Source organism: Mustelus asterias, chromosome 18 (assembly GCF_964213995.1).
Source record: "Mustelus asterias chromosome 18, sMusAst1.hap1.1, whole genome shotgun sequence".
NCBI classification, from domain to species: Eukaryota; Metazoa; Chordata; class Chondrichthyes; order Carcharhiniformes; family Triakidae; genus Mustelus; species Mustelus asterias.
The window spans coordinates 72529122-72548730 of NC_135818.1; positions in this window are offsets into that span (position 1 = coordinate 72529122).

Below are 19609 nucleotides of genomic sequence, written 5' to 3' on the forward strand. Positions count from 1 at the left end.
AAGTCCAATTCAGCCGATCCCCCAGATTGAAAATCTGACCTGTGGGCGGCCATTTTTAAAGGTCAGGCTCTCAGAGCCAGAAATTCGCTCAACTCTACGCACCCAATCCAGGAATGAAAATCCGAGTCTTAATATCAGGTATTTAGACCAACCTAGGATGGACTATTCCTTCAGAGAAGTTTGATGGGTGACACGGTGGCACAGTGCGTAGGACTGCTGACTCACAGCGCCATGGACCTGGCTTTGATTCCCAGCTTGGGTCACTGTCTGTGCAGAGACTGCTCATTCTCCCCATGTCTGCATGGGTTTCTTCCGGGTGCTCCGGTTTCCTCTCACAGTCCGAAAGATGTGAAGGTTAGGTGCATTGACCATGCTAAATTCTCCCTCAGTGTACCCGAACAGGAGTGTGGCGGCTAGGGTATTTTCAAAGTAACTTCATTGCAGTGTTAATGTAAGCCTACTTGTGACATTAATAAATAAAATTTAAACTTTAACTGGTTTTCTTCATGTGTTTAATACTGATTTCATCCCCATGCAGCACCGTCCTTCCTTACAGAGCCTCTAAATGTGGTTCATTGTCTTCTTTCTTGATATCTCCAATTCTGCTGCTGTTTAACAACTGTCAGTTCCTGTTTCCCTTGATCTGCTCATTGGCCACACTGCTTTTGTCTCAAGCTAGCAGTTGCTCTTTCCAAACAAGCTTCTGCATAAGACAAGCAGTTGGGACTTAATTAAATACACAGTGTAAACATTGACCCTTGAATAGAAACACATATTCCGACTTGTCTGTCTACGATCTTGTCGGAAAATGCGAAATAGTCGAGGATATCCTTTCACTGAGCCTTTGAAAACTCTGTTAGTGCAGCAGTGCCTCAAACCTACACTGAAGCGCCAAACGAGATTACGCTCTCAAGTCTCTGGAGGGGAGGTAGAATGCGCAACCTTCTGACTCGGGGTGTTAGCACTGTTGCAAGGCTGAAACAACTCTTGTGGAAATGGCTGGCACAAGATGGAAGGTCGCTTGTCCGCTGACCTTTGGTGAAAATCAAAGCCAGCTGATTCTGTTCAGCTCTGCCTTAAGGGTTGAACTTATCGCGAGATAAATAGATAAATGTTAAAAGAGTGCGCACGTCACAATCTTTTCTTCCCCCTACAAAAGGAGTAAGTTTTTTTTTAAAATCCTTTTGTTTCAAGATCTGAACATTTTATAGACAATCTAGCCTTGGACAATTTGCCCACCAAACAGAATTTAGCTTCCGGTTCTGGTTCATAAATAAGCCAGCACATGGAGAGACCCAGTCAGTCCTCATTATAATAAACTTGTGAGGGTTATAGAAAGACACGTTTATCAGGTCTCTATCTGACCGGCATCTGAAATAGTGAAGCAGACCTATTAGGATCAGGTATAGATTAGAACACTTATTTCTGTCTGCTAAAATCTACAGATTGACATCAACTGAATTTGTCCATTAGTTACACCTTTCGAAATCAATCCCTGGTGACAGTTTTTCTATAAGTGTATCAATTCAGTGAATAACAGGATGCTTTTTTTATTGCATTAATTAATTTATCCACTGGTCGGCTAGGTTTTCGCAAATGCCGTTAACTTGGGGCGATACATTAGAAGGGGATATGTCATGTTAACGTTGTGTCAGTTTGCTGAGGGGGTCAGGGTGCATTGTGTTAAAAACTATCTGGTTCATGCGTCAGTGAAAAGGTTGGAGTGAGATTGTTTGGTTAAATTTGACCTTCTCCGATATTTAATTATATTACAATGAGTATCATTGTTATTCATCTTGTCAATTTGTGATTTTGTCGTCGACTTCATCCTTTAATGAGCTTCCAATGAATTACATTAATGGAAGGCAAATATAAATCGCCCACTCCATGGCGCTTCAAGGTGAAAAGTTCATTGTTTTGTGGAGTGTCGATTTGCTTCAAAAATAACATTTCTAAAGCCAAGATGAAAATGGTCAGATCGGGACATGAATAAAGAATGCCATAAATTAAGCAAAGGTAAAAGATCAGTGAGAGTTCAGCAGCGTTTAAAATGGTGCTCCTTCTGCCCAGTTTACAAGATGTTGTTCTGGGGTAATCTTTCATCCAGGTTCTACAATGGGTGGACAATCCGTTCCACCAGCTCGGATGAAAACTGACCCCACTGAGACTAATCTGCTCCTGATAGGTGTGTATTATATTTGCACTGGTGAATACTCAGGTTTTGGAACAAACAAAAACTTTCTGAAAACAGTGTTAATCATTATGCAAACCCGGAAGCAATCTGACTACTTTGGTTGTATTCTTGGCTCTCCTCCAAGTCACAGATGGTACAGTGGTTAGTAGGCGACATGGTGGCACAATGATTAGCCCTACGGCCTCACAGCACTAGGGACCCAGGTTCGATTCCGGCCTCGGCTGACTATCTATGTGGAGTTTGCACATTCTCTATGTGGGTTTCCTCCCACACTTGAAAGATGTACAGGTTAGGTGAATTGGCCATGCCAAATTGTCCATTAGTGTCCAAAGGTGTGTAGGATAATTGGATTAGCTATTGTAAATGCATGTGGGTGTGAGGATAGGACGAAGGGGAGGGCCTGGGTCGGATGCTCTTTCAGAGAGTCAGTGCAGGCTCGATGGGCCAAATGGCCTCCTTTTGCACTGTAGGCATTCTATGGTTCTAATCCCAACTTGGGCATAAATTCCCACTTTTTCCTCATTATGGGGGCCACAAATCTGGAACTCCTTACCAGGCAGCATAGTGGGAGTACCTTCATTACTGGACTGCTGTGGTTCAAGAAGGCTTGCAACCACTTCATCAAGAGAAATTATGGATGAACAGTGCATGCTGGCTTTACTAATGACATCCATATCCCAAGCATTAATAAAAAAAAGTAGGTCTCTACTACGAGCTACTCACAGGGAAGAGGTAGTCTCTGTTACATTTATCTTTTCTTTTGCAATGTATGTCACCCAACCTGAAAACTCATTCCTCACAATTGAGCTGCTACTTAATATGAAACCAACTGCCATTTCTAGTTAATTAGTTAGATAGAGAACAAATGGAATGATGATTACTATCCTCTTGATTTAATGTATTTAACACTGGGCAAACTCATTGCTACCGTGAGGCGACGTTCCAGTGAGAAAAAGTGTTTGGAATTGGATAAAAACACTATTGCCTGAAGGATTATGTGCTACACCACCAGAACATGCCAACTTTTATTTATTTGTTTATTAGTGTCACAAGTAGGCTTACATTAACACTGCAATGAAGTTATTGTGAAAATCCCCTTGTTGCCACACTCCAGCCCCTGTTTGGGTACACTGAGGGAGAATTTAGCATGGCCAATGCACCGAACCAGCAGATCGTATAGACTGTGAGCAGGAAGTGGAGCACCCAGAGGAAATCCACGCAGACACGGGGAGAATGTGCAGACTCTGCACAGAAAGTGACCCAAGCTGGGAAGCTAGCCCTGGTCCATGGCACTGTGAGGCAGCAACGCTAACCACTGTGCCACCATTGCTTTGTCTTTGTCTTCATAACCATCCACTGGGGCGGCACGGTGGTTCACACCGCTGCCTCACAGCGCCATGGACCCGTGTTCAATTCCCACCTTGGGTCACTGTCTGTGTGGAGTTTGCACATTCTCCCCGTGTCTGCGTGGGTTTCCTCCGGGTGCTCCGGTTTCCTCCCATAGTCCAAAAGACGTGCTGGTTAGATGGATTGGCCATGCTAAATTCTCCCTTCGTGTACCTGAACAGTCTCCTGAGTGTGGTGACCAGGGGATTTTCACAGTAACTTCATTGCAGTGTTAATGTAAGCCGACTTGTGACAACAATAAATAAAAATAAAAAACATAAAAAATTGCCACCATGCTTCTGCAGCGTTAAGGCAAAATGCTACAAAACAGCTCACGTCTCTTGCAGTTGTGCAGCTTCATAATGTTACAGTTTACTCAATGTTCTTTAGCAACACTTGTCCAAATTACCTCATAATGGCCCACCGACCTGCCAGCCTATATTACTCCGTATCTTGGAAATAAAAACATGTTTTTTTTTCAAAACACTGTTAGGGAAGGGGCATTCAGCGAGTAGAAAGCAATACTTATTGTAAAATAAATATAGAGGTTGATATCCGAGGTTAGGAGTTTGCACATTCTCCTCGTGTCTGAGTGGGTTTCCTCCGGGTGCTCCGGTTTCCTCCCACAGTCCAAAGATGTGCGGGTTAGGTTGATTGGCCATGCTAAAATTGCCCCTTAGTGTCCTGAGATGTGTAGGTTAGAGGGATTAGCGGGCAAATATGTAGGGATATGGGGGTAGGGCCTGGGTGGGATTGTGGTCGGTGCAGACTCGATGGGCCGAATGACCTCCTTCTGCACTGTAGGGTTTCTATGATTCTATGTTAGGTATTACCTTTTTAAACTCCGACTGAAATATAACCAACAGAGGCAGCTTTGCCGTGATGTGATATTGACACACTAAAATAGACTGGCTTAAATGTTTCATGTACAGCAACGAAGGAGCCTCTCAAATTCTCACTGCCTTGTGATAGTGCATGGACTAATGAAATGTGGGCACTGGCAACGAGTCAGTAGATTGAAGTGGTTTAGTTGATTGACATAACCGAAGATTGAATGTGTCGCCCATTGAACATGATGCGAAAAGCAGTTATTTGATGTTAATTAAGTGCATGATATCCCTTTTGTAAACTGGAAAGTAGATTTTTCAGAATTGCGGGCAGGACAGCATTAAGGTAAAGGTGTCTCAGCTAAGATTAGTTATGGAAGCCAATGGCTAGAAGTCATTCATCATATTGTCAAATAACCATTAGACGGAGCTACGCATTATTCCGTGTTGAATATTTAATGATAAGAGACGGTGCTGCCAAGACCCCATGCTTACAATTTTAAGAAATAACTGGATGGAGAAAAATTGATTTGGCCAATCAATCATGACTTTTTCCAGGGAATTTAACCCAGGTCACCACGTTCTCACCCGTCGTTTGGATTCCATTCATACCAAAATAATGGGGTGCAATTGAAAGGAAATAAATGGACAATATGGCTTATTCGGCCATTCGACAGAGCAGCAAGGAATCAAGCACATGGCTATGGGTCTGAAGTCATGTGTAGGCCAGCAGATTTCCTTCCCTAAAGGACTTTAGTGAACCTGATTGTTTTATTTACAAAAATTCTGTATTTTATGTAATTCAGTAATCATCATTACTGACACTAGGGGGGGGGGTAATTTCCCCGTCCCACCCGCCACGGGAAATGGGAATTGTAGCGGGCGGGGGCTGGGGGGGGGGGGCAGTGCAGACCATGCAAAGGTCTGTTGACCTCAGGCGGGATGTTCCGGTTTTGGGGTGAGAGCAGCTGGAAAGTCCCACCCTAGGGGTTGGATTTTCATCTGCAACATTTGGGAACTTTCCCGGTGCGCTGTTTAAAAACTGTCTCAAATCAATAAAACAAAAAGAACCCTCTGGTCTTCAACCCCCACTCTACGCACTCCACTTGCCCCATCCTTCCCAACTCATGTCACTTCATTCTCCCCTACTGACCCCCAAGGTCCTTCATCTGTGCCAAGCTATGGCACTTACATGCCCATTCACTCAGTATACACTCTGTACAGAATTACTGAAGGCTACAGTAACAATGCCATGTGCAAAAAAGCTTTAAAAAGTCAGTCACATGTTCTTAAGAATTTGATTTTACTATAGCCCTATAAAAGTGTCAATCATCCTGATGCTTTAAAGTATCAATAACAGAAACTGCAAGCAGTTGAAATCTCTTTATCTTGTGTAAATAAGCATTGCGCAATTGACAGAATAGATCATCATGAAAGAGCTGGAAATGAAGCAACGTTTTCCCTGGCTCACAACTATTTCAACAGGCTAATGGATATGTGGCCTCTCAGCTGGCCCTTATTAGTCACTCTTGGCTAAGAACCTATGGAGATGGCAGCATTTTGGCACCATCGCTGCTCATGAGAGTCTGTCTTGACATAGGTTAATATGAGGCCGCAGAGGATGATGGACACACATCCTTTTGCCATGGCCCTTTGATCATTGACCTCCTCTCTTTTCACACATATTCCAGGCTGCTTGTAGGCAATGGATTCTGGACCAGGCCCCTCACAGCTGCACACTGTCATGACACAACAGTGTGACTCAGAACAAGCAGAGTAATTATGTGTTCGGGAGCACAGCCTGGCATCTGAGAGTGAAATGAACAAAATTCAGGCAAGTTCTTGAGAAGGTGAGCAATAATTACAAAAAAGCAGCTGTATCTACATTGTGGAATATGTGGCAGTTTCAGAGGCTCAGCAACTGGAGAAGTATTTAAAAATGAGTTACATAAAAACAGGCCGGTAAAGTAAAGAGAAAACGACAGAGCACAGTTTAAATAAAGAGGGAATGTCCTGCAGATTTTAAGAGACAGGGAATCTCCTTCATTCAGACCAAAGGGTCACCTGGACTCAAAACATTGGCTCTCTTCTCTCTCCGCAGATGCTGTCAGACCTGCTGAGATTTTCCAGCATTTTCTGGTTTTGTGTTGACCGTACAAGAGAATATCTGCGATCTGTAAATAGTTAAAGGCTAATAATAAATGGTTCATTCTCAAATATACAATTCTCAAGATCTCATCATTGAGACATATAAAGAAGCCATATTACAACAAGAGCTACATGAGAATTTAGAGCCACGATATCCAGGGCATGAGGATTGACTGACTGTGGTTTGAGTTCTTGCTGGAGCATGGCACATATGTTTGTGATTAATTCCTGGATGAATCTGAGTCGCCTTCTGCATTGGTTCTCAGTCAAATCAAGATATGGTCTCCATAGTTGGCAGATCCTTACCTTAGGGTGAAATCCGGATGTCCTTCTTCTCCTCCTGTGCAGTGGACACTGCGCTGCTTTTAATGCCTGATCTTGTTCTCTCCCTGTGGCTTCACATTGCTCACTCTGCCATTCCTAAATGGCATGAACATGTGAAGATGCCTTTCCCGTGCAGGTTTTTGGCCACACTACATATTGCTCCCTTCTTTAGCACACATTCCTTCCTGTCACCTGGGTGCCCACGTCATGGGGGGCAAAATTGGCTTTCCTTCCAAGACCACTGGCCACTCCCACACCCCTCAGGTGTAACCCATACACCTGTGATATAATTTATGGAAGTTCTTGGTTTAACTTTTTAAAGCTCTCCAAATGAGTGCCTGACCTGAGGTGCCCGAGGGCGGAATGGTGGCATAATGGTTAGCACTGCTGCCTCATAGTGCCGGGGCCCAGGTTCGATTCCCGGCTTGGCTCACTCCTGTGTGGAGTTTGCACATTCTTCCTGTGTCTGCATGGATTTCCTTCAAGTGCTCCAGTTTACTCCCACAGTTCGAAAGATGTGCTGGTTTGGTGCATTGGCCATGCTAAATTCTCCCTCAGTGTACCCGAACAGGCACCAGAGTGTGGCGACAAGGGGAATTTCACAGTAACTTCATTGTAGTGTTAATGTAAGCCTACTTGTGACTAATAAATAACTTTAACTTTTTTAATTTTTGACCTCTCCAACGAACTCCGGTAAGTTTAGATCTTCTCCTTAAAAGTGTGAAGGCTATGGGACGTGATTCAGAAACCTGGGTGATGAAGGTTGTTGCACTTTTAATGCAGCTACCTCTGTGGACCATGCATATGAAAAATATGCCTGCATGATCTTCATCAGCCCATGCTGGATGGAAAGGTGGGTGTTGGGCCTGGGGGTGGGCGGGACTTCCTGAATTGGGACGCTGGCGCCATTTTGGCTAAGATGTGAAGCTGTTTTCTCTTTATGAAAATTGGAGGCCGGAATTTCCTGTGGACCTTACAAATTTCAATTTAGTTTTTTCCATCAGTCAACAGAGGGCTGGATTTTACATGGCACCGCCGGGTTTCTGGTGACAGGGCACATAAAGTAGGTCAGGTGCGCACTCCACCACCTTGCTGCCCACCCCCAAGCTCACCATCAGAATATGGAGGAAGCTAAAATCAGCAATGTGTCCATCATATTTAAATAAATAATCAAAGATGAACTGGGTTTGTTATGCTAGTTCACTCGGATACCACACTACCTGTGTCATAAAACATGTAGAATGGGCAGCTGTGCAGGAGTGGGCAGCCCAATGTACAAAAAAAAATTCAAAGCGTGGGAAGGAAGGTGGTTCTCTCTTTAGGAGCTTCCTTTTACAGATCGGGGGATCCCCCACCCCTCCCAGCTGAGATAGAATCCCCTAATCCTTCCTACCTGCCTCATCTGAAGCACCGCAACACTCTGCTCCCCCACCTAACCTGCCCAATTGCTCCCTTGCTCAAGACCCTGGACTAAGCTAGACTCATAGAATCGTAGAATCATAGAATCCCTACAGTGCAGAAAGAGGCCATTTGGCCCATCAAGTCTCCACCGACCACAATCCCTCCCAACCCCTATCCCCGTAACCCCATGTATTTACCCTGCTAGTCCCCCTGACAATAAGTGGCAATTTAGCAATGCCAATCAACCTAACCCGCACATCTTTGGTCTGTGGATCATCCAGGATCCATGGAATTTCTTCTTCCCGGTGACTGTGCCGGAAGCACCCACTAATGCACGCTTGGAACTGCCGTGACTGATAGAGTTGCCACCCATTCTGATTGACTCACATCTCCCAAGGGTGGGACTTCATCCCCGATGAGTGGCAGATGCCCCACACTGGCCCTGATTAGTAATTAAGTAATTAAGTTAAGTAATGTCTGTGAGAATGGTTGGCGTGAATCGGGTCAGTTCCTCATCGCCATTGCTTCGGGGTGGAGGCTGGGTGAGCAACCCATGCCCCCATAATATTCTGTCTATAGTGTTTTTTAAAAAATCCTTAAAGCAATAGAACTGGATGGATTTCAAAGTTGTAATAATATAAAAGTCAGAATGCTGTACACAAAATAGAAGCAATAGGTCGAAAAGAAAGAACAGAACATGTTTGGATCCTTGTCATTTCCCCAACATCAGTTCAGCATCTCTGTTGCATCATTGTGTGAGGTATCAAGTCTGGGCATGCATTGCAACACTCTGCAGACCATTCTCATTTCAATTTTTGCAGTTAGTTATATAACATCATTGCCAGAAACCTCGGACATGAGAGATCGTTGAGATCTTGTAAAGGCAGAAGCCAACTGATTTTGGCAATATACATTGAATGCAACTTTGTACAATTTACTTCAGGGAGGCAAAATGGGAAGAAAATTTACTAATCACTTCTAGAGCACTTACAATGTGTTGACTAGAATTTGTATTAAAATGTGCTTGGTCAGTGGAAGGAGAGAAATTGATTTATCATTATCTGCAATACAGAAGAGAGCATGTATTCTGCATAAGGTAATTAATTAAATGTGCTACTGGATATGTGCCAATTGGGAGATGGTAGTGTGGTGGTATGGTCACTGGATAAGTAATCCAGAGAGCCAGCATGATGCTCCATATTAATATCTACCTGTGCCATAGAAAGTGGGCTAGTGGCAGGAATGTAGACGCTTTGTTCTCATTTACATTTGGGCAGCACTATTTTGTTCAGCTGTACATTTACAGGTGCTGTGACAGGTACATGATGGGAAAGTGGCTGGGCTTGGAACTGAAGGCCAGTCTGCAGCACAATGGAGGGAGGTCCATGGTTATTAAGAAATAGGAACTGGAGAAGGCCATCTCCGCCAAGCTCATGATTGATCTTCTCCACCTTCCGTTCCACCTTCTTGCATTATCCCCACATTGCTTAACTCCCTGAACAAAATCAGTTCAAGAGTCCAGGTCTCCTTCGGGCTGGTATCAGGTGCAGGTAGAATGTGAGTCTGCTATTGTAGGGTCTTTCAATCATGGTATGAACGTAAACTGGTAACTCGTTGTCTGGGAAGCATGATTTCTAAATCTTCAGCTCTGCTATGCAATGCATTCAGAGCAACTTAAATGAAAAAAAACATGCTGACGTAGCAACCAAACTCATCCCTTGGCGTGATGCAACATAATGTCTGCAGAACCCAAGACAAAATGAAGCAAAGGATTGACAGAGAAGTGGTGGTTGGGGGTCGGGGGGGCGTAGGGTGTATGTTAGGGGTGGGGCCGGAGGGGGTGGAATTCAAGATACAAAAATAATAAACTCCCCAACAAATGTACAGAGCAAAGTGCAAGTCAAAGATGTAGGAAAAGAGAAGCATTAAAACCCAAATAAAGAATTCTTCAAATATCCGCCTACTCCCTTTTAACAAAGATTAGGCCAGGGTGGCACAGTGGTTGGCATTGCTGCCTCACAGCGCCAGGGACCCGGGTTCAATTCGGGCCTCGGGTCACTGTCTGTATGGAGTTTGCATGTTCTCCCCGTGTTTGTGTGGGGTTCCTCCAGGTGATCCAGTTTCCCCCCCACAGTCCTAAGATGTGTATGTTAGGTGGGTTGGCCATGCTAAATTGCCCCTTACTGTCCAAAGGTGTGTAGTCAGGTGGATTGCCCATGCTAAATTGCCCCTTAGTGTCTCCAGATGTGTAGATTAGGTGAATTGGCCATGCTAAATTGCCTCTTAGTGTCCAAAGATGTGCACGTTAGGTGGATTAGCAGGGTAAATACATAGGGCTACAGGATAGAGCCTGGGTTGGCCTGGGTAAGATGCATCTTTGGAGAATCAGTGCAGACTTGATGGTTCTGAATGGCCTCCTTCTGCACTGGAAGGATTCTATGATTCTAAGAGGATATGCCATATGTTCAATTTTTGTTGATGGTTCATTCCTTGGGCAGAGATTCTCCATAAAGTTCACAGTGCCAATCTGTATAATGAGAAGCTAAATATTTAACTGAAGCTGTGTTTGTGCCCCTCCCCTGACTGACAGGCCTTATGGGTCCCGTGGTTTTGGACAATCAAGTAATTAATTCATGTCTACATGTTGTAGATACTCTTTTGTTCTAAAATATTACTGTAATTATTACTTCAGCTTTAATGATGGCAGTCTCTACAAAGAACAATAATCGAAAACTAATGATTATTTTCCATTGGAATTGGCATATTGCAGTGGGGGAAATCTCACAGCAAGTCAGGTTTTTCAGGATAACATTCAGCCTCCTAATCCTTTTAAAATGTCAAGCAGAAGTTGTTTTTGTTTGTTTGCTGCATGCTGATTTTGAGGGAAAGGAAATGCAAAGATTGAGATGACTAAAGAATCTCTTTTGAACTTTATGTCTGCCAACTGCTCAAAAAAGAGCTGCTGTTTATAAATCAGATCAGATCAAGGAGTGGCACAGTGGCACAGTGGTTAGCACTGCTGCCTCACAACGCCGGGGACCTGGATTTGAATTCTGGTTTGGGTCACTGAGTGTGTGGAGTTTACGCATTCTTCCTGTGTCTGTGTGGGTTTCCTCCAGGTGATCCAGTTTTCTCCCACAGTCCGAAAGACGTGCTGCTTAGGTGCATTGGCCAAGCTAAATTCTCCCTCAGTGTACCTGAATAGGTGTCTGGGTGTGGCGATTAGGGAATTTTCATAGTAACTTCATTGCAGTGTCAATAAATAAACTTTAACTTAACTTTATTGCAGTGTTCATGTAAGCAGTGGCAATGTAACTTAACATTCTCTCCATGTCTGCATGGGTTTCCTTTAGGTGCTCCGGTTTCCTCCACAGTCCAAAGATGTGCAAGTTCAATTGATTGGCCATGCTAAATTACCCCTTAGTGTCAGGGGGATTAGCAGGATGAATACAAGAGGTTACAGGATAGGGCCTGGGTGGGATTGCTGTTGGTGCAGACTCAAAGGGCCAAAGGGCCTCCTTCTGTGCTATAGGTGTTCTATCTTCATTCTAGATGAGCGGCACGGTAGCACAGTGATTAGCACTGCTGCTTCACAGCTCCAGGGTCCCGGGTTCGATTCCCGGCTTGGGTCACTGTCTGTGTGGAGTTTGCACATTCTCCTCGTGTCTGCGTGTGTTTCCTCTGGGTGCTCAGGTTTCCTCCCACAGTCCAAAGATGTGCAGGTTAGGTTGATTGGGCAGGTTAAAAATTGCCCCTTAGCATCCTGGGATGCGTAGGTTAGAGGGATTAGCGGGTAAATATGTGGGGGTAGGGCCTGGGTGGGATTGTGGTTGGTGCAGACTCGATGGGCCGAATGGCCTCCTTCTGCACTGTAGGGTTTCTATGATCAGCCAAGATCTTTTTTTCAAGTTTATTTATTAGTGTCACAAGTAGGCTTACATTAACACTGCAATGAAGTTACTGTGAAAATCCCTGAGTCGCCACACTCCAGTGTCTGTTCTGGTACACTGAGGGAGAATTTAGCATGGCCAATGCACCTAACCAGCATGTCTATCAGACTGTGGGAGGAAACCGGAGCACCCAGAGGAAACCCATGCAGACACGGGGAGAACGTGCAGACTCCGCACAGAAAGCAACCTAATCCAGAAATCGAACCTGGGTCCCTGGCGCTGTTAGGCAGCAGTGCTAACACTGTGCCACCGTGCCGTCCCAGGATGATGAGGGGTTTGAATGGCCTACTCTTGCTCCAATGTTCCTACAGACAAGAGGGACATCTTACCCCATTTTTGCTCATCCCCCAGCTTATTTAATGAGCTCCCTGCTTGAACTGAGCCACACAACCCAGGAAAATGCACTAAACCATAGTGTGTCACCTGATCTCAGCTCACAGAATAGGGCTATTACAATTGGCTCCATCACCTTTGGATAAGGTATAAACTGGGCAAAGTTCCTGCTGCAAATCACCACCTTGACAGCACGTAGATACATTCAAACAGGTTCCCTGTGCTTCTCCAAATCTGTGGCATATCTCCTATTTTAGTCACACCACCATTGGTGGCCATGCTTCAATTCCCAGGCTCTTCTTAAACTTCTCCTGTCTCTCTCTCTCCACCTTAAGTGTCTGCCTCTGAAACCAGGCTTATGGTCATCTGCCCTCATTTCTCCTCCTGTGGTTTGGCATCCAATTTTGTTTGCTAATGCTCCGCTGAAACGCCTTGGGATGCTCTACTGCATAACCGATGTTACATAAACGCAAGTTATTGTTGTCAATCTGGTTTAACAGCGATGCTTTTACCACTGACTATTGTTGCTGACACAATGGCTGGGATTTTACGACCTTGCTGGGGCGAGACCGAAAATTCTCGCCCGAGGCCAACGGAGGTTTCCATTGTCGGACCTTCGCCCGCTCCAATTCCGTGGCAGGCGAGGTGGTAGAGATCCAGCCAATGTGCCGCATGTCACTGATGTGGTCTCTCACACATCATGGATGACACCAGAGTACTTGCTCATAATATTCTGACCATCAATATTAATGGGAGGCCACTGACCTTAACTCACCCACGATTTCTCTATACGTTGACTGCCCCATATGAGGATTTATTGGTGGCATGAGTCTTCATTAAGGTCAGCACTGTTTAGGGTCTAATTTACGAGGAGGCAGTGGTGCATTGTCACTGGACTTGTAAACCAAACATCCAGAGTATTACTCTGAAGACCCAAGTTTGAATCCCACCAGGGCAGATGGTGGAATCTGAATTCAATGCAAAATCTTGAATTAAAAGACCATGAAACCATTGTCGATTGTCAGAAAAGCCCATCTGGTTCACTAATGTCCTTTAGGGACAGGAAATTGCTGTCCTTACCTGATCTGGCCGACACATGATCCGAGGGCTCTTTTCCTTATCATTACATGCCAAGAGATGTAGGACAGGATTTTCCGGCCACGCTCACCCCAAAGCCAGAAAATCCCGCCCAAGCTCCTCGGACCTTTGCATGGTCCGTGTCCCGCCCACTACGATTCCCATGGCAGCTGGAATGGTAATGTTCCGGTCGTAATCTTTCAATCCCTCAACTCAGACTAGATGTGTTCATAGAATCATAGAATCCCTACAGTGCAGAAGGAGGCCATTTGGCCCATCGGGTCTGCAACGACCACAATCCCACCCAGGCCCTATTCCCGTAACCCCACGTATTTACTCTGCTAATCCCTCTGACATTAGGGTAAATTTAGCATGGCCAATCAACCTAAATCACACATCTTTGGACTTGATTTTTCTTGATTTTTCAAGTGTTCTTGATTTTTTAAATTAATTCATAGGATGTGGGAGTCACTGGCAAAGCCAACATCTATTTTGCAGTCCTAATTGCCCTTGGGAAGGTGATGATGAGCTGCCCTCTTGAACTGCTGAAGACCGCTCAATGTAGGTACACAAAGAGTGCTGTTTGGAAGGATTTCCCAGGACTTTTGCTCAAGGAAGGGCAAGGAATGGTGATACATTTCCAAGTCAGGATAGTAAGTGACTGGGAAGAGAAATGGCAGGCGATGATGTTTCATGTGCCTGTTGCCCTTGTCCTTTCAGGTGGTGAAGGTCGCGGGTTTGGACGATGCTGTTGGAGCAGCCTTGGGTTGTTGCTACAGTGAAACATTGCTACACATGAAATTCTCTCGACCCATGAGGACAAAGTTTCTGAAGATATTTGACCCTTTGTGTTATACTTCTTGTTATAACTTTGAGACCTTTTGGTGAACTCTTCACCTAAGCTTTATAAAGACTTTATAAAGTCTGTAGCCTGCCTACAACCCAAGACATAGAATGAAACAGCATGCAAGGAGGCCATCCGGCCTATTGTATTTGTGACATCTCTTTGGAAGAGCAATCCAGTCACCAGACTGATTCCAGGGATGGCAGCATTGTCGTATGAGGAGAGATTAGATCAATTAGACCTGTATTCACTGCAGTTTTGAAGAACGAGAAGGGATCTTATTGAAAAGTATAAAGTTCTGACAGGGCTGGGCAGACTGAATGCAGGGATGATGTTTCCCCTTGCTGCGTGGTCTCAAACAAGAGACCACAGTCTCAGGAAATGCGATAGGCCATTAGGACGGAGATGAGGAGAAACTTCTTCACTCAGACGATGGCGAGAATTCTCTACTACATAACACTGTGGAGGCCAAGTCACTGAATGTATTTAAGAAAGAAATAGATAAATTTCTAGACTCTGAAGGTGTCAAGTCAAGAGGTTTGAAGAGAGCGTGGGAAGATCAGCTATGATCACACTAAATGGCGGGACAGACTCAATGGGCTGAACGGCCTACTCCTGTTCCTATTTTCTGTTTCTAATACATTCCCCTGCTCTTTCCCCAATGCTCGCCATCTTTTTTTCTCTCCCTTTAACAATACATCTCAGTTCCCTCTCGAAAGTTACTATTGAATCCTCCTTAACCCTTTCAGCTTGTGTATTCCAGATCGTAGCAGCCGGCAGTGTAAAATAATTCCCCCTCTCTCCCCCTGCCTATTTTCATGGTGTTGTTGATAATAATCATAGAATAGAATCATAGAATCCCTACAGTGTAAGAGGCCATTCAGCTCATCGAGCTGCACCGACAAAAATCCCACCTTAACCCTGTAACCCCACATATTTACTCTACTGATCCCCCTGACACTAAGGGGCAATTTTTCAGCATGACCAGTCAAGCTAACCTGCATATTTTTGGACTGTGGGAGGAAACCTGAGCACCGGAGGAAACCCACACAGACACACAGGGAGAACGTGCAAACTCCAAAAGGAGAGAGTCATCTGAGGCTGGAATTGAACCGGGGTCCCTGGCGCACCGAGGCAGCAGTGCAAACCACAGAGCCTGCATTCCAACCTCCCCACCAATATATTACCAATTATCTTAACAATTTGATTCAACCTACCCTCGGCTTTCCCTGATATTTCTATAAATACAAGAACCGCACAGATTCATGTTGGTTTTGGGTTCTGTACTGAAAACCAGAGCAGGAAATCTATGACAAGTCGCTCACCTCCTGATTCCGCAAGACCCTCTCCATCATCTACCTGGCTCAAGGAATGATTCTGACTGATACTCACTGCTGACCCTGGATGTGGTACAGTCTTAGTAGCATTCAGGAAGCTTGAAAGCGTTCACAAAAACATCAACCACCTGAACCAATGGCACATCGTGGCTGCAGCATGTACAATTTACAGGGCACATTGTAGAATCTTGCCAAGCATTTGTTGAAACATAGCATCCTGCCACCATCTCCACCAGCAAGAAGAACAAGAGCAGCAATGCCGAGAGCAAAATATTGCTCACGAATTCTCCTCCTTTTCAGACACTATTCTGCCTTGGTCACTTTCACTGGGTTAAGATCCTACGACTCCTTAACTACCCCTAACATGGAAAAACAATGGGGTGGGATACTCGGGCCGCACTCGCCTCAGAGAATTCCACCTGAGGTCAATGGACATTTGCGTGGTTTGTTATAACTTTGAGACCTTTTGGACCTTTTGCTACATTTCTCATGATGAGCGGGATGGGAGAATTCCCCCCCCAATGAGCATTATGGGCTGCAATGGTCCAAGGAAAAAACTCACCAACCACCTTCTCAGGCAACTGGGGATCGATAATAAATGTGGCCCTTTGAGTCATGCGGATCCCAGGAGCAAATATTTTTTTAAAAATTGATGCAAATCCCTGGAAGGTTTTTCCATGTACCATATGATGAATATATTCTGCCCGGTGTACCTTATGTTGTAGGAGAAGCATCATAGGCTTTGTGCAGAAATAATTCTTAATTCATGTACGTTAAAAATAATAGGCAAATTAATTAGTACTTCAGTGCCAGAAATATCTCATCATTTTTGTTCCCAAAAGAGCACTGAGTAACTTAAAGGCAGTCCGAGGAGGACTTGGAGCTAAACGTTTAAAGCTTATTTATTGGTGCCACACCAATTACATTACCACTGCTTACATGAACACTGCAATAAAGTTACGGTGAAAATCCGCTATTCGCCACACTCCGGCGGCGCCTGTTCGGGTACACTGAGGGAAAATTTAGCATGGCCAATGCACCTAATCAGCACGTCTTTCGGATTGTGGGGGAGACCAGAGCACCCGGAGGAAACCCACGCAGACACAGGAAGAACATGCAAACGCTACACAGAGAGTTATCGAAACCAGAAATTGAACCTGGATCCCTGGCACTATGAGGCAGCAGTGTAAATGCATTAAGGGACCAATTTTGGGTGTGTAGGTTATGATTCATGATTTGCCCTTTCCAGCTAAAACATGAAAAATATGGCTGCTTCCCCTTTTCCGTGATTTATGCACGCAGCCCAGTGCGATCTGCATTGCCGTCTGGCTGGCTGCATACGCTACAGAGGATTAACAAGATGACAGACTAGCAAGTGTTCCCACCAATTCCCAGCTCTTAAAGACTCTTCACCTTAAAGGGAAACTGCACGGAATCATTGGAGACTGCTGCCGACTGCCTCTGCTGTAGAGAATGGGAATGGAGCTCCAGGGCAGAGAGAGGGCTCTGCAGTGCACAGTCGCATACGTGTGGACCTTAGTCATGAAGGTGAAAGGAGGAGAGCCATTATGTTTCCATGGGGAAACAAGAAGCCCTCCTTGACTGCCCTTCAGAGGAAAGGGCAGCAGGTGGCAAGAAGGTCAACTCCCACGTTTGTTCCCAAGAACCTGGCAGCTGTGCTGGAAGAAGATTAATGACCTCACATGTATAGTCAAGGTCAGTGAATGCATGTTCATATGAAATCGCCTCCTCACCACCACCAACCTAGCAATCAGATGTTAGGGACCAGATCAGAAACTCCAAAGTATATCATGAAGTTAGCCGAGACCCCAACTTTTTTTTGATTTTGGCACTAGGGCAAGCATAAGGTATTTCGATTGACCCACAAGGATACTTTTATCAAAACAAACTTTATTTAAAACACAGTTAAAATATAACAAAAAGAATTAACATACCTTTTGCCAGTTGAAGCATTTAAACATGACAAGGTATAATTCTTAACTGCCAGCTATCTCTATAGTTCCAATGTAAGCAATATCCCTACAGACATACATCCTCCTTCAGAATCAATACAAAAACAGATGGCTCATGTGGGTGCTATGTCTCCAGCCTTTTAACCCCTCTGGACAGATACTGGAAAACACCTGTCTTCTGACTCCCATACAGCAATCTCCAGAGAAAGAGACTTATTTTCTGACAGACCCAAGTCTCCAAATCCAGAGAGAGAAAGCAAGAAACAGAAAGCTACTTCCCTCTAAAGATTCTTAGCAGCAACTGAGCTGATTTATCTGTATAAGCCTTGTCCCACCCAATGATATGATATTTCCTGTCAATCAACTGAATAAAACCCTATGCTGCAAAATCCCTGGAGGAAACACTAAACCAACAGAACTGCATTAGTTCAGATTAAAACAAACATTTTAGCAATTAAGGTCAATGATGCTGCTGCAGTAACAACAGGGCTGCCAGTTACAGACAAAGCAGCACTGGTTAATAGAACTGACTGCAAAAAGAAATCCCGCACAAGAAACAAGACGCAAGTACTTTTCTGAAAGGCACAGTATTGTCACACTACTCAATGCATCACATCCCCATCACTCAACCAGCGGTAATCTCTAGCAATTATTCATGCCCAATATTCATGTACCCTACCGCATCTTTGGACACTTTCAGATGATCCCAATCTCTCACCCACCTCTCGCTGTTTCCAAATACTTCCAGTCATTCAGCAATGGCAGGTGCATAATCGACATAGAGTGCATCATAAGTACTTACACGCTGTTCGCCCTCTTGCAGGATAAAGCAGCAGCAGAGAGCTGCCAGGAGTCACATGGGTTTGATAGAAGAGATGCTGCTCTGCATTAGGGAGCCAGCTGCAACAGAGCCCGTAGTGTTTGGCATCATCGAGAGTATTCAGAATGAGAGTGTGATCCTTATTATATCTCTTCTCCACTTACCTTTCACCCTCATTCTGCTCTCTGCCAAGCTGCAGATGCTGTCACCGTGAATCTCTTGTTTTATGCCTCACCATCACCCCACCACAGCCCTAGCCTTCACCTCAAGCCTTCCCTTCTGCAGTATTTTCAGATAACCAGCAAGCTCAGCTCCAGCAGGAAGAGAGAGAGAGCTGCATCCGACCTCTAAAGAAGAAGCACCATTAACTGTCCTAACCTTGCAGCCACCAACACAGATATTGGCGCTTGCAAGGAGTCACCAAGCTCCAGTTGCCTTCCCAGCAGCACGGTGGCACAGTGGTTAGCACTGCTGCCTCACAGCACCAGGGACCCGGGTTCGATTCCCGGCTTGGGTCACTGTCTGCGTGGAGTTTGCACGTTCTCCCTGTGTCGACATGGGTTTTCTTTGAGTGCTCCAATTTCCTCCTCACAGTCTGAAAGGCGTGCTGGTTAGGTGCATTGGCCATGTTAAATTCTCCCTCAATGTACCTGAAGAGGAGCCAGAGTGTGGCGACTCGGGGATTTTCACAGCAACTTCATTGCAGCGTTAATGTAAGCCTACTTGTGGCACTAATAAATAAACTTTAAAACAGTTCTTCAGGGCTCCTCTCATGCCCACTCATGTTCCTTGCAATTCTTTCCTGAATTCTGAGCCTATTACCTTGCTCCTTTATTATAATTTTACTTAATGGGATTCATTCCTGTCCCCTGACTTCATCCATTAACTTTGACTACCTTCCGAGACTTCTTTCTGTCTCCCTCTCTGGTTTGGATCCTTCGCTCTTCCCCCCCCCCCCCCCCCCCCCGCTGTGTCCTGCTCCCTCGGACACACTC